Here is a 16,450-nt window from a genome sequence, read left to right as displayed (position 1 = left end):
TTAAAGAAAGTCGTGTTAGTTACACTATTTATAACTCAAGAACGGCTAAAGTTTTAGCTGAAAATTGGTGGAGAGGTAGCTTAGAACCAGGGGACGGAAATAGGATACTTTTTATATCTTTATGTTGAAAGTCAATACAATTCATAAATACAAAAATTGTATTTCAAATCATAAGCATGTGTTCAAAATTCATGTAAGAATCATTTGAATATTTTATTACTTCAAAAAAAAATAAAATAGCAACACATAGCTACTGCAAGTAAATTTTGAACAAGGTGGATGTCTCATCTGAACGGCACTATTTTTGCAAAGATTTAATCCGATTTCTTTATTGGCTCTCAATTTCTATACTGTGACATAATGAGAAGTTTAAAATTGTATGAGAAGTAGACGTGGTTGTAGAGTGAATTCGCACACCGTGATCAGAATAATGTTATAGAGTTAATTTAACTAGGATTTCAAAAGGACGGACAGACTGTCACCAAGACTTGAACTCGTCCCGTCATTCTGATCGTTTATATATGGTATATAACTCCATATCTATCTCTATTAGTTTTAGGTGATACACACAACTGCAAAGGTGAACAAAACTGTTATACTACGTAGCAACATGTACGAGTATGTATAAAAAGGGGCGTACAGCTATTATATATAATATATATAAGCAGTGCCGGTTTTAGTACTACCAGCGCCCTGGGCGAGATTTCTACGGCGCCCTCTAACTGCAATTTAAACCCATACGAAAAAAGGCGAAGGATAATAATGAAATAACCATTTATGAAAAGAAATAAACATTTATTAAAAAAACTAATAAAATTTTACTTTTCTAGCCTTTCTATCGGCGAACTCTTTTATTAAGTTATCATAGTCGATGTTTTCAGCAATTTCATTTTCGATTGACAAAGTTGCCAAGTTTGTCAATCTAGATTGAGATATTGTCGATCGCAGATAGGTTTTTATCAGCTTAAGCTTAGAAAAACTCCTCTCTCCACTAGCAACCGTTACGGGAATAGTTAATAATAATCGTACTGCTATCCAAACATTTGGATATAGTTCTTGTAAGTTGCGGTCTTTGATAAAATTTAAAACAAAAACAGGAGTAACCACTTTCTGATCAGGCAAAAACGATTTCAGACTTACGAGTTCATCGCACAACATACATCTATCTATATCTGATTTGGAATTTACATTTAATTTCAATTGAAGATCACTACAGAGTTTGATAAGGTCGTGTTTTTCTGGAATCTGTTTTAAATTGTACAAAAAAGACCAAGATTCCGAGTACTCACATAACTGTTCAAATCTTTCGTTGAGTGAAGTTAACGTCGTGTCCAAAAGACAGTTGAAACATTCAACCTCAAATTTTTTTTCTGGAGAAGTTATAGGCTCATCTTGGGCAGTTTCACCAGCTTGGCGCTTAACATGTCGAATTCTTGTTGTCGCTCTAAACACAGGTTCTATTTCTAACTCTTCAGCCAATTCCTTCGCAGTTAAAATGGCGCTTTTAAAGCCTGTATTTCTATATTCTTCCAAGAAATTGCAGCATTTTTTCAACATGTCTGTGCATTTACCGAGATCCATGTCTGTTGATTGTAGAGATTTACTAACGACATTAATTTGAAAAAGTATGTCATAAAAGACAACCAATGAAACTATGAAGCCGAAATCTTTTAGCTGTTCGGCTAGAGTAGTAGCCTCATGAGAGACTTGAACATCAGTTTGCTGAGTTTCAATAGCCAAAGTGATTAAAGCGTCATGGACGGCGCTAATTTGATAACGGACTGCTTTAACACTGCCTATTCTTGCTTCCCAACGCGTGTCAATGAGTTTTTTTATAGTGTACAATCCCAAGTGATCGCTCAGAATTTTCCATCGATGAACAGAAGCTGAAAACAACGTAAACAACCTCTGAAGTACTCCAAAGAAAGTGACAGATTTTACAGATTACTTAGCGGCATCGCATAGTACGAGATTGTAGCTATGACAGCCACACGGTACATATACAGCTAAAGGATTTATGTCCAGAATTCTCCTTTGAACTCCAATATTTTTTCCTTTCATGTTTGCTCCGTTGTCATAGCCCTGACCTCTACAATCGTTCAATTCCAGTCCGTATTTATTTAAAATATCAATAATAACTTCAGTCAGCCTTTCACCAGTCGACTGATTAACAGGTAAAAATTCAATGAAATGCTCTTTTACTGATATTTTATCGACATCTGATGATAAATCAACAAATCGTATTGTCAGTGAAAGCTGTTCTATATGACTAATGTCCGGAGTACAGTCAGCTATAATAGAATAATATTTCGATTTCTTTGCACGTGATATGATTTCTGACTTCACTTTTTCACCCATCAGCTCTATTAATTCATTTTGAATGTCTTTTCCGCAGTAGTGGTCAGAAACATCACCCTTTACAGCTAATCGCAAGTGCTCCTCCATAACTGGATCAAATTTGGCTAGTAGTTGGACTAAACCCAAGAACTTTCCATTATTTGGCGTATATAGTTTGTCGGAAGTACCTCTAAACGCCATATTGTTTTCAGCTAAATACAGTGTAATATGCATTAATCTAGACAAAATATTATTCCACCTTGTAGTTTCCTTTCTAATCAAATGTTGCTCTTGACAATCTATTGTTTTTCCCGTTTTTTATCTTAGTTCAGCCTCAATCCATGAGAGGTAAAACTTCTTATGAAAAGTGCTACTTTCATGAACTTTTAACATTTCTGATAAGTGTTTCCAGTCGTTATATCCTTCAGATGCTAAATTCGAGGTTGAGCTGCTATCAATAAGCCGGCAACAAAAACAGTAAACTCGATTTTTATACTCACGTGAATTATTTCATACGACGCTGAATTATTTCATTGTTTGCAAGTTTTTTGGTAAAATGAGAATTTGAGAAATGTCGCCCTGTATCATTCTTTGGATAATTATCAATGTGAGTTTGCACTGGGCCATTAGTTATTATATGATCAATAATTTTGCTATTTCGAGTGAGTGGCCAAGTGGCTGGATCCGATATATTTGGAACAAGAGAACTAACGTCATCTAGAATTTGTATTTGTTGTACATCACCAATAGTGTCATCCTGAGCAGCATCTGTAATTGTAACACAACTTGTCTCCTCACTTCGGGAAACTTCATCCACAATCTCTTCAACAGCTAACTGATCTGACTTGTCAGACAGAGACTCCACTACCGATGCATTCGCTTGTATTTCAGATGTAGATGCCACATTAAGGTCTTGATTTCTTGTTGTGATATATTTGCCTATATTCATAAACTTTTTTGTTTTTTCAAAATCCTTCTCTTTTTCTGCTTTTCGTTTTCTATATTTTGACCCAGATGGTTTTCTTTTGAAAGGATCAACGTGTTCAGACATTTTGTACTAATCAAATCTGCAACAAATTAAATCTGCGTAGGTCCGATCATTTCTATAAATTAATTAAATATAACGCTGTTGAGTGAGGACGACCAAAAACGCTTTATATTGAGGAAAGCGTTAGCATACACGTGAACTACGATCGAAAAATCTAGGTAAGGTAATATTGTCATGGCATCGGAATAATTGTGAAATGTTATATTTAAAAGCTTGTGTTACGTGATAGTGCTTAGATTTGTATGAAAAAAATCACGATCATCCACTCGTTCCCGAAAAAATGACTTCTATGTACAGTCAGATGCAAAAGTCAGTAGACACTTTTCACATTTAACACAAAGGCTTACGAATGAACAGTGTTCATCCACTTTTACACTTGACCGTACCTCCTCGACATTCATTTATTATCTCCGTGTTAAAATTTCATCAACATTATATAGTCAGTTCCAGAGATATTTTATAATATATAATTTACTTTAAATAGATTACCCCACTCCAAACATAACATAAACAAACAAACAAATATTACTACTTTAGTATAATAAGTAAAGATAGTTAAAATAAAATTGTACTTACCTAATTAGTGAAATAATCCGTAATAAAGCAAATACCTACTTAAACACTATTTGTATTTCAACTTTTTGGATAAAACCTATGTCACTCTGTAGTCGGCGACAAAAAGTAAAAAACATGCACTTCGTAACTTAGCGTGGACCGCCTGATTACTGCGTCTGTTTGTTTTAAAATATGTAATTGCGATAACTGTTTTTAAGTGCGTGCACCGATTGAATGAATAAGAATGAGCTGTGTTCCGCTCCATCAAAAATAATGCCAACTCTTTTGAACTAAAATGTTAAAAAGAGATAGATACTGTGTTCCTCTGTGGTCGGGGATTCCCAGTAAAATGAACTGTATGTATGTAGTGCTCTGACCGAACGGATTGAGCACTGCGTTCCATTCTAGTGTTGCCAACACATCGTTTTTTTTTTTCGCTTACAGAGATGGGAACATAAAGGGGCGCCGTTAAGCCCTGGGCGGTCGCCCAACCGCGCCCTACCCTAACGCCGGTACTGTATATAAGTCTAATTTTAGAGAAAAATTCAGGATTATATAAACAAAGACATACATATTACTATATAACCAAATTTTGTATTATTATTAAGTCTAATATTATATATTGATTTTCGTTATTCTAACAAACCTTATGCCGAACAAGTCGTTTAATGTGTGAGTTATATATTTTTAAAATTTCTGGAAAATATGATCTCAAGTATACCTCAGCAATGTCAAAATTAACTCAATTAGCCCATCCCTTTTTCTGAACCCAATATAGCCTGTCCAATATACAACACAAAATGTGTGTTACTTTAATAAAAGTAAATTAACAATTTTTTTTTAAATTATGTGAAAATATGAATGAAATTGGTCTAGACATTGGTCCAAACCTTATATCCCTTCCGTTCGTTATAGTTTACCACATCAACTCAATATATTAAATGTAGCCTTTTCAGTCGATTAATATCACATATGTACATGTTTTTTTTTTTAATTTTGCAAATGGTGTCAGTGCAGAGGGATTTCTTAAAATTTTTCTTAACATTTTGATCGATTTTAGATGCAGTAAATCGAAGGTTTTGCTTCATACTTTGCAAAGCGTTACTAGTTTCACACTGTGCTAATATTTTTGGACGCCCTGGACGCGCCGAGATTCAAAAACACCGGTATTCTTTTAATTTTTTTATTACTCTTTGTATGAAAGAGTGTGTTCTTTCAACCATTTGACCGATTTAAGGGTATGTTTTTCCTTCTTCGAAAAGTTTAACCATTATTTCTCTTTCAGAGGATCAATTTCTTTTTTTTGGGCGAGATTCGATATTTAAAATTTAATAACAAACGAAACGGAACAAAAACCTTTTTTAATTGCTATTTTACGAAACAAAGCAAAACTATAACTTTAAGACACTTTTAAACTTGGTTTATTACGTAGGGAGTTCCCATTTTACTATTTGTACGCAGACGTTTTCTGCGCAGCCAAATTACTATATTTTGTAAATTTGTCTATAAAACTATGGTGTCAGATCATTGCTTTAAATGCTATGGGATTATGCAATAGACTAGTAATAAAGCACTTAATATGATTATGCTCTAAAATTTAGTATATAAAAGTTATTTTTTACCACAAGAAAATGAGATATTAGCGTGTACGCAGACTTTTTCTGGCGAATGTATACTATCTCATTTGAAGGTGGTGTAAATACCTATATTTTTAGCTGACGCGAACTAAAATATAGCAATAAAGCTAAGTCTAAGTTTATGGGCTTCAATATACATACATAAGTCAAGAATCGACTAAATTTTATTGTAATTTATTCACGATTTCATCGAATAATGAATGTTTAATTCTTTCGCAACATTTTTCAATATAAAGTTTTCCCAGTACTTGAATTAATTTCCCGAGCTTTGATTCTTGCAAGTTGCAAGAGTATAAAATGTTCGGCTACACCCGAAATTAGCCCTTCCTTACTTGTTTAAAAAATACTTCGTTCTATTTACAACATAATTGCCAATTAAGTGAGTATTTAAAGGAATTGTGATTTAGTTTACAATATTTCGGCTAAATAATAAAAATTCAAAAAGAGGTTTTCAGGCATTCATGAAATTTATGCTTTGTCCAAACTTATGCGTTTACGAATATTGTGCAGCGGGTCTTTTAAATTGGTTCCTGAATGCATATGTGTATTTATATTTATAAGTTGCTCTTTGCTTTCTCCATTTTATTTTTGTTACAATATGAAATGTCAAGCGAAGCAAGGAAAGTTGTATGTAAATGAGCCATTACTGTATGGCATTGCGTCGTTGAAACAGAGAGAGTCCATGATCTTGAGGTTTTTTTTGGCAGCACTAAAAGTTCATGGGCTATTGAACAGATGACAAGCAAAACAATGAACTACCACGAAGAATCCCGCAAAAATAAATTGCGAATCAGTGGGTTATTTTTGAGATCAGATTTTTTAGTGACTTGTATGTGTGTTTCTAGTATTTATTTAAACAGATTTAATATAGTAGTCCAGTCATTATAGTAAGTTCACCTCGGAATTCAGATACCCAGCTGTAAGTCTGTAAATACTTGTATATTGACACCCTAAAAGTTGTCTCAAAACCTACATATGGTCGGGTGTACGCAACTATTAAATTTCAAGGTCAAAGGTCACAAAAATCGGTTTTTTGCGCTCTTTTTGTAAATATCTCATTTACTATGGGTTTTTTGCTATTGGTATTTATATTAATATAGGAATTATATTTGAATTTAAACCTTATTAATATTAATAACTTCTTACATGATAAAAAAAAATTAAAAAAATTTATTAAAAAATATCATTCAATACATTTATTTTTATTAAAAGTAAAAAAATGGAATAAAGGGTACAAAAACTACAATTTATAATTTTAATCATCTTCTTCCTCTTCATCGTCGTCTTCCGGCTGCTGGTAAATTTCAAACTGATCTTCATTATCGTCTTCAACGACATTTGTTTCAAGTTCTTCCATGATTTCGGGGTCAAAAGTTCCATCTTCGTTAGTGTCGCTCTGATATGGTAGATCATTGAGATAAGTTTGCCCATTACATTGGCCACAAGCTAAAGAGCATTGCAAGCCCGCTTTCCTGCATCTGCATCGCGAACCACAACCACTCTTGCAGTTGCAAAAAATTGTATTTAGCAAATGTTCTGGAGCAGGTGATAAAATTGTCATGATAGGCTCCAGAAAATCGTTTCGCATTGCCCAACCCCATACCTGGGGTTCCAAATCATGCCCTAACCAAGTTTGAACTTGATAATATACACGTTCGAAATGTTGATGAGCAGCTGCACTTGTTGGTGGAATATTTGAAAGCTGCACAGGTTTATTAAGTTTTGTAGACTTGACGTAATGCATATAACGAAGATGATCGAGACTTTTCACAGATTTCGGAGCATTATAGACTGCCAATAAGGTTTGAGTTCCACTCTCTAATAATCTCTGGGCCGAACAATTTTCTTCCTCAAATGCTGCAGCTAGTTCATCCAAATTGGTCAGTTTCTCAAAAACTTTTAAAAATGTTTTTTTTTTCCCTTTTTAAAAAGCGCAGAAGTTGTGTCACATTCACTTAATGCGTGCAGAAATAAAATATGTGTTTTGGAATGAGGATAATTATCAAAACTTTTAGTCGAGTATATCTCCGTTTTTACATTGCCTTTCCCAACTTTTTTGAAGAAAATTTCTTGTTCGTAAGACAGTGTACGCCCAATTAAAATGATGAGTAAATGAATATCTTGTCCTATTATTTACAAATTTACAGATTTTAAAGAAGATGCACTTAATTATTTTCTAATTAAAATGTCATTAGTGTTAATGGGAATATAATTATAGTAAGATTTAAGTTTTTACCTTCATTATTTTTTAATTTTAGGAAACGGTGATCAGTATTATTGAATAGATAAAGATTTAGGGCATGAAGAAAATGATAAAATATAATATAATAGTTAATAAAAATTGACAAATATTTATAATCATTGATTTATCGATAGTTCATCAACTATATATGGCCCGTTTTTGATCGGAGGCACCGGTCCTTGACCTTTTTGTGACCTTTGACCTTGAAATTTAATAGTTGCGTACACCCTACCATATGTAGGTTTTGAGACAACTTTTAGGGTGTCAATATACAAGTATTTACAGACGTACAGCTGGGTATCTGAATTCCGAGATTCTTACCTAATTTAAGCTTAAATGACTGGACTATTAGTTCGGTTTCAATAGTTGCTTCTATATGGTTAAGGGTTTCCGTGTATCTTCCTATGTTAATTTCGAGTATTATTTTAAATGTTCCTGTTTTTAGTCTAGCTGTTCCTTTTTTTACTGAGTTGTTCGTTTGAATAATCGAGTATTTTTACTTCCGCAAGGCATAGCGGTAGTAATAGTCTGGAAAAGAATGTCGGTATTTATTTAGTTAGGATACGTAACTGTAAATTATTAGTTCTTTTTCAGTCAACACGGTACTATTTCTGTCTTCTTTAACAATCTCCTTACTGTAATGTTTACTTAACTTGGTGCCTAATCTCCTATTTTTATTAACATAAATTATTTGTCCTGGTAGGTATGATTTTATTTCCTGTTTATTTTTATTATGATATCTTATATCCTTGCTTTGTTTGTGTGCTAATTTCTATAGGTTACTTTGTCTTGTTCTTTCAATGTCTTCGGGGGTAAATGTAGCACGTCTATGAAAAAATAGGTATACTGGTTTTTTTAATGTAGTGGAATGAATGATTATATTCGGACACTGCTCTTTCTAAAGGTTCCACAAAACTTCTGTGGCCGTTTTCTTTTATGCACCGCATTATTTCAATTAATGTGGAGTGGAACCTTTCCACTTGTCCATTAGCTTGCTTTTGTATGGAGGAGTAGTGTAAACAAATATTCCTAACTCGTCTGTCATCTTAAATTTTAATGAAGCAAAATTAAAAGATGGTTCATTGTTTATAACTAATAATTTTGGTACTCCGAAGAAATATATAATATCTCTTAGAGGTCTTCGCCTTTATTGCTCTGCTATTTAGGCTCTTTGTTACTGCGTATTTTGTTAATTTGTCTAAAGCTGTCATAACTATTTTTCCTTCTGGTAAAAATATATCTATATGGACTAGGGATGGAAACGGCACAAAAAAGTCGACTTTTGATTTTACAATTGACTTGAATTTTTGGATTTGATTCAAAGTCAATTAATCATTGCTAAAAGTCGATTCTCAAGTCGACTTTTTGAAAACACACTATCTATTTAAGTTCTGATCAAAGATATTTGTTAAGTTCTAGTTTAAGCTATTATATACATTTATTCATCGTTTGCAAATTATATTTGAACAATACACACATAAGTATTTAATATTTTTATAAAATATGTATTCTTTGTAAAAATTGCGCGGAGTATGGCACCGAAAATTAGCTTGTAGTATTCAAGTTAGGTATTAAAGTAACAATTACAATAAATATATATTTAGTATTAATTAATATAATAATATAATATTAAAATATTAGTTTAGAGTTTAATAAGGTATCCATGTGCCAAATTTAAAAAGATAATTTAAGATTCCCACATGTCTTCGCTAATTGATCTCAGAAACACTAGTTCATTCAAATGCTGAGGTGATAGACGACTCCTCAATTGATTAGCAATGAGACCTGCATGGAAAAGCAATCTTTCACAAGGTGCAGAAGATGATACACTCCATAAGTGAGGATATTCATGTTTAATTGACTCCCTAAAAACAACAAGGTATTACAGGAGAATCCGTTGCCTGTAATGCTAACTTTTTCTTAATCCTAACCAGATCGCTTAATAAAGAAAATAAAATGAAATTAATATATGGATATAGTTAACTTGTATTTGTAATTAGTTAATAAACTCACCAACGTTAGCGACTGCACGAGCAGATTCTCGAATGCTATAGAAGGCACACTTCTTATACCGAGGATCAAGAAAAGTTGCGCAAGCATACAATTTCACCGATTCAGTGTTTCCATATTCCGCGCCGAGATTCAAAAACACCGGTATTCTTTTAATTTTTTTATTACTCTTTGTATGAAAGAGTGTGTTCTTTCAACCATTTGACCGATTTAAGGGTATGTTTTTCCTTCTTCGAAAAGTTTAACCATTATTTCTCTTTCAGAGGATCAATTTCTTTTTTTTGGGCGAGATTCGATATTTAAAATTTAATAACAAACGAAACGGAACAAAAACCTTTTTTAATTGCTATTTTACGAAACAAAGCAAAACTATAACTTTAAGACACTTTTAAACTTGGTTTATTACGTAGGGAGTTCCCATTTTACTATTTGTACGCAGACGTTTTCTGCGCAGCCAAATTACTATATTTTGTAAATTTGTCTATAAAACTATGGTGTCAGATCATTGCTTTAAATGCTATGGGATTATGCAATAGACTAGTAATAAAGCACTTAATATGATTATGCTCTAAAATTTAGTATATAAAAGTTATTTTTTACCACAAGAAAATGAGATATTAGCGTGTACGCAGACTTTTTCTGGCGAATGTATACTATCTCATTTGAAGGTGGTGTAAATACCTATATTTTTAGCTGACGCGAACTAAAATATAGCAATAAAGCTAAGTCTAAGTTTATGGGCTTCAATATACATACATAAGTCAAGAATCGACTAAATTTTATTGTAATTTATTCACGATTTCATCGAATAATGAATGTTTAATTCTTTCGCAACATTTTTCAATATAAAGTTTTCCCAGTACTTGAATTAATTTCCCGAGCTTTGATTCTTGCAAGTTGCAAGAGTATAAAATGTTCGGCTACACCCGAAATTAGCCCTTCCTTACTTGTTTAAAAAATACTTCGTTCTATTTACAACATAATTGCCAATTAAGTGAGTATTTAAAGGAATTGTGATTTAGTTTACAATATTTCGGCTAAATAATAAAAATTCAAAAAGAGGTTTTCAGGCATTCATGAAATTTATGCTTTGTCCAAACTTATGCGTTTACGAATATTGTGCAGCGGGTCTTTTAAATTGGTTCCTGAATGCATATGTGTATTTATATTTATAAGTTGCTCTTTGCTTTCTCCATTTTATTTTTGTTACAATATGAAATGTCAAGCGAAGCAAGGAAAGTTGTATGTAAATGAGCCATTACTGTATGGCATTGCGTCGTTGAAACAGAGAGAGTCCATGATCTTGAGGTTTTTTTTGGCAGCACTAAAAGTTCATGGGCTATTGAACAGATGACAAGCAAAACAATGAACTACCACGAAGAATCCCGCAAAAATAAATTGCGAATCAGTGGGTTATTTTTGAGATCAGATTTTTTAGTGACTTGTATGTGTGTTTCTAGTATTTATTTAAACAGATTTAATATAGTAGTCCAGTCATTATAGTAAGTTCACCTCGGAATTCAGATACCCAGCTGTAAGTCTGTAAATACTTGTATATTGACACCCTAAAAGTTGTCTCAAAACCTACATATGGTCGGGTGTACGCAACTATTAAATTTCAAGGTCAAAGGTCACAAAAATCGGTTTTTTGCGCTCTTTTTGTAAATATCTCATTTACTATGGGTTTTTTGCTATTGGTATTTATATTAATATAGGAATTATATTTGAATTTAAACCTTATTAATATTAATAACTTCTTACATGATAAAAAAAAATTAAAAAAATTTATTAAAAAATATCATTCAATACATTTATTTTTATTAAAAGTAAAAAAATGGAATAAAGGGTACAAAAACTACAATTTATAATTTTAATCATCTTCTTCCTCTTCATCGTCGTCTTCCGGCTGCTGGTAAATTTCAAACTGATCTTCATTATCGTCTTCAACGACATTTGTTTCAAGTTCTTCCATGATTTCGGGGTCAAAAGTTCCATCTTCGTTAGTGTCGCTCTGATATGGTAGATCATTGAGATAAGTTTGCCCATTACATTGGCCACAAGCTAAAGAGCATTGCAAGCCCGCTTTCCTGCATCTGCATCGCGAACCACAACCACTCTTGCAGTTGCAAAAAATTGTATTTAGCAAATGTTCTGGAGCAGGTGATAAAATTGTCATGATAGGCTCCAGAAAATCGTTTCGCATTGCCGAACCCCATACCTGGGGTTCCAAATCATGCCCTAACCAAGTTTGAACTTGATAATATACACGTTCGAAATGTTGATGAGCAGCTGCACTTGTTGGTGGAATATTTGAAAGCTGCACAGGTTTATTAAGTTTTGTAGACTTGACGTAATGCATATAACGAAGATGATCGAGACTTTTCACAGATTTCGGAGCATTATAGACTGCCAATAAGGTTTGAGTTCCACTCTCTAATAATCTCTGGGCCGAACAATTTTCTTCCTCAAATGCTGCAGCTAGTTCATCCAAATTGGTCAGTTTCTCAAAAACTTTTAAAAATGTTTTTTTTTCCCTTTTTAAAAAGCGCAGAAGTTGTGTCACATTCACTTAATGCGTGCAGAAATAAAATATGTGTTTTGGAATGAGGATAATTATCAAAACTTTTAGTCGAGTATATCTCCGTTTTTACATTGCCTTTCCCAACTTTTTTGAAGAAAATTTCTTGTTCGTAAGACAGTGTACGCCCAATTAAAATGATGAGTAAATGAATATCTTGTCCTATTATTTACAAATTTACAGATTTTAAAGAAGATGCACTTAATTATTTTCTAATTAAAATGTCATTAGTGTTAATGGGAATATAATTATAGTAAGATTTAAGTTTTTACCTTCATTATTTTTTAATTTTAGGAAACGGTGATCAGTATTATTGAATAGATAAAGATTTAGGGCATGAAGAAAATGATAAAATATAATATAATAGTTAATAAAAATTGACAAATATTTATAATCATTGATTTATCGATAGTTCATCAACTATATATGGCCCGTTTTTGATCGGAGGCACCGGTCCTTGACCTTTTTGTGACCTTTGACCTTGAAATTTAATAGTTGCGTACACCCTACCATATGTAGGTTTTGAGACAACTTTTAGGGTGTCAATATACAAGTATTTACAGACGTACAGCTGGGTATCTGAATTCCGAGATTCTTACCTAATTTAAGCTTAAATGACTGGACTATTAGTTCGGTTTCAATAGTTGCTTCTATATGGTTAAGGGTTTCCGTGTATCTTCCTATGTTAATTTCGAGTATTATTTTAAATGTTCCTGTTTTTAGTCTAGCTGTTCCTTTTTTTACTGAGTTGTTCGTTTGAATAATCGAGTATTTTTACTTCCGCAAGGCATAGCGGTAGTAATAGTCTGGAAAAGAATGTCGGTATTTATTTAGTTAGGATACGTAACTGTAAATTATTAGTTCTTTTTCAGTCAACACGGTACTATTTCTGTCTTCTTTAACAATCTCCTTACTGTAATGTTTACTTAACTTGGTGCCTAATCTCCTATTTTTATTAACATAAATTATTTGTCCTGGTAGGTATGATTTTATTTCCTGTTTATTTTTATTATGATATCTTATATCCTTGCTTTGTTTGTGTGCTAATTTCTATAGGTTACTTTGTCTTGTTCTTTCAATGTCTTCGGGGGTAAATGTAGCACGTCTATGAAAAAATAGGTATACTGGTTTTTTTAATGTAGTGGAATGAATGATTATATTCGGACACTGCTCTTTCTAAAGGTTCCACAAAACTTCTGTGGCCGTTTTCTTTTATGCACCGCATTATTTCAATTAATGTGGAGTGGAACCTTTCCACTTGTCCATTAGCTTGCTTTTGTATGGAGGAGTAGTGTAAACAAATATTCCTAACTCGTCTGTCATCTTAAATTTTAATGAAGCAAAATTAAAAGATGGTTCATTGTTTATAACTAATAATTTTGGTACTCCGAAGAAATATATAATATCTCTTAGAGGTCTTCGCCTTTATTGCTCTGCTATTTAGGCTCTTTGTTACTGCGTATTTTGTTAATTTGTCTAAAGCTGTCATAACTATTTTTCCTTCTGGTAAAAATATATCTATATGGACTAGGGATGGAAACGGCACAAAAAAGTCGACTTTTGATTTTACAATTGACTTGAATTTTTGGATTTGATTCAAAGTCAATTAATCATTGCTAAAAGTCGATTCTCAAGTCGACTTTTTGAAAACACACTATCTATTTAAGTTCTGATCAAAGATATTTGTTAAGTTCTAGTTTAAGCTATTATATACATTTATTCATCGTTTGCAAATTATATTTGAACAATACACACATAAGTATTTAATATTTTTATAAAATATGTATTCTTTGTAAAAATTGCGCGGAGTATGGCACCGAAAATTAGCTTGTAGTATTCAAGTTAGGTATTAAAGTAACAATTACAATAAATATATATTTAGTATTAATTAATATAATAATATAATATTAAAATATTAGTTTAGAGTTTAATAAGGTATCCATGTGCCAAATTTAAAAAGATAATTTAAGATTCCCACATGTCTTCGCTAATTGATCTCAGAAACACTAGTTCATTCAAATGCTGAGGTGATAGACGACTCCTCAATTGATTAGCAATGAGACCTGCATGGAAAAGCAATCTTTCACAAGGTGCAGAAGATGATACACTCCATAAGTGAGGATATTCATGTTTAATTGACTCCCTAAAAACAACAAGGTATTACAGGAGAATCCGTTGCCTGTAATGCTAACTTTTTCTTAATCCTAACCAGATCGCTTAATAAAGAAAATAAAATGAAATTAATATATGGATATAGTTAACTTGTATTTGTAATTAGTTAATAAACTCACCAACGTTAGCGACTGCACGAGCAGATTCTCGAATGCTATAGAAGGCACACTTCTTATACCGAGGATCAAGAAAAGTTGCGCAAGCATACAATTTCACCGATTCAGTGTTTCCATATTTATTTTCAATCGCTTGAGTGAGTTTTTTTTTTGTAATTGTAACGTAAAACAATCAAAATAACTTGAATATAACTTGCGTTTTTAAGACCAGCAATAAAAGGGATACATTTACTTAATGTAAAATTTTTTTCGGAGCAAACTTCTTGCGTAACTCTCCAAAGCGGACTTAAGACATCGCGAATTTCAATTAAAGATTCAAACTCATCTCCTGTTATCATATTAGGAGGCTTAGCTTTTGACGATTTGTCCAATTTAATCTGAAGAAGTACCTTTCCAACATAGTCGGCAAGTACAATAACACGATTAATCATTTTATAACACGAATTTCATCTTGTTTTTACTTCTTGTGTTAGTTTAAGACACTTTACTTCTGGTAACTTGTTTTGTAAGGTCAACAACTCAGTTGTAGCTCTTTCACTGTGTCTAAAAATTTTTACGATTTTTTTAACTTTTATCAGCAGATCACATAATGTTTTTTGCTCAGTAGTTTTGTCAGGCTCTAAAATTACTGAGTCATCGATAATATCGTCTTCATATGTATAAAGGAAGTTCGACTATTTGATCTACAGATTCAGATTCAGTTGCTGGTGGTGTTACATTTATGTTAATCAGTCTTTGCCCGATATTGTTGATGTCATGTCCAATACACAAAATGTGTTTTTCACTGCCGATTTCACTTTTAATGGCTCCCTTAATATTAGATTCTCCGTCAGAAACAAATGCAGAAATTTTCTCATCACTTAGACTCCAGCCATAACATATTTCTCTTAATTTAGACCTCAAATTTTCAATCGTCATCGTTCATTTTCAAGTTTCTATAGAAACTGATGCATGAGAAGCAGATGATTCAATAGCCATCAAAGTCTAGAAAGAAAATAAACTCTAATTTTTCACAAGAAAAAAAAGTAACAGATAGAAATAATCTAAGAATCTTTTGATAAATTTTGAATAAAACTACTAATCTAAGAAAATATAACTAATTACCTTTTTAGGTTGAACCACTAAATCATTTTCTCAACCGTTTGCTCTTTTCCGTGACGGAATATCTTTGTTTGAAGGAGCATTAATTTTATGAGATGATTGCAGGTGCTCTTATTAAATATAAATTATTTTTTACAAATATTACACTTTACTTTTATTGCCATTGTCGGTTTTGGAACAATAATTCCACATAACACTAGGAGCTATAACAATACAATTATAATTAATATGTGATTTCTGGTCACTAAGAGTACACACAGATTAAAATTATATGGAAATGATATTTGCGTCGATTATACTTATTTAAATAGGTTACCAAGGATACCAGCGATGGCATATTTATGATCCAATCAGCCACCTGTTTCTCAGTTTCTCATACAACGCAAACAAGTGCAAGAAAGTGAGAATCGATTTTAATCGTTTCGAGACATGTTCAAGTTCATTCTTCTTCATTAAAAGAGCGATTCTTGACTTTTCCGACTTGAGTCGACTTTTCCATACCTAATATGGACTGTGTACCCTGGATATGTTGGTAATGGAGTTTTTGCTAATTTCGGTTGGTTCGGATGTCTCTCGTACTTATTTTCTTTACAAACGATGCAGTTGGCTATAATTCGTTTTATTTTGTTTAACATACCGGGGAAATATTTGTTT

General features: G+C 32.4%; 1 pseudogene; it reads right to left on the bottom strand.

Moving 5' to 3' along the window:
- Positions 1–14,508: 14,508 nt before the first annotated feature.
- On the bottom strand, positions 14,509–16,196 carry LOC138856263 (uncharacterized; annotated as a pseudogene).
- Between the last annotated feature and the right edge of the window lie 254 nt (positions 16,197–16,450).

This window comes from Bactrocera oleae, chromosome 3 (genome assembly GCF_042242935.1).
Source record: "Bactrocera oleae isolate idBacOlea1 chromosome 3, idBacOlea1, whole genome shotgun sequence".
Classification (NCBI taxonomy): domain Eukaryota; kingdom Metazoa; phylum Arthropoda; class Insecta; order Diptera; family Tephritidae; genus Bactrocera; species Bactrocera oleae.
This window is presented reverse-complemented; position numbering and strand designations above follow the sequence as displayed.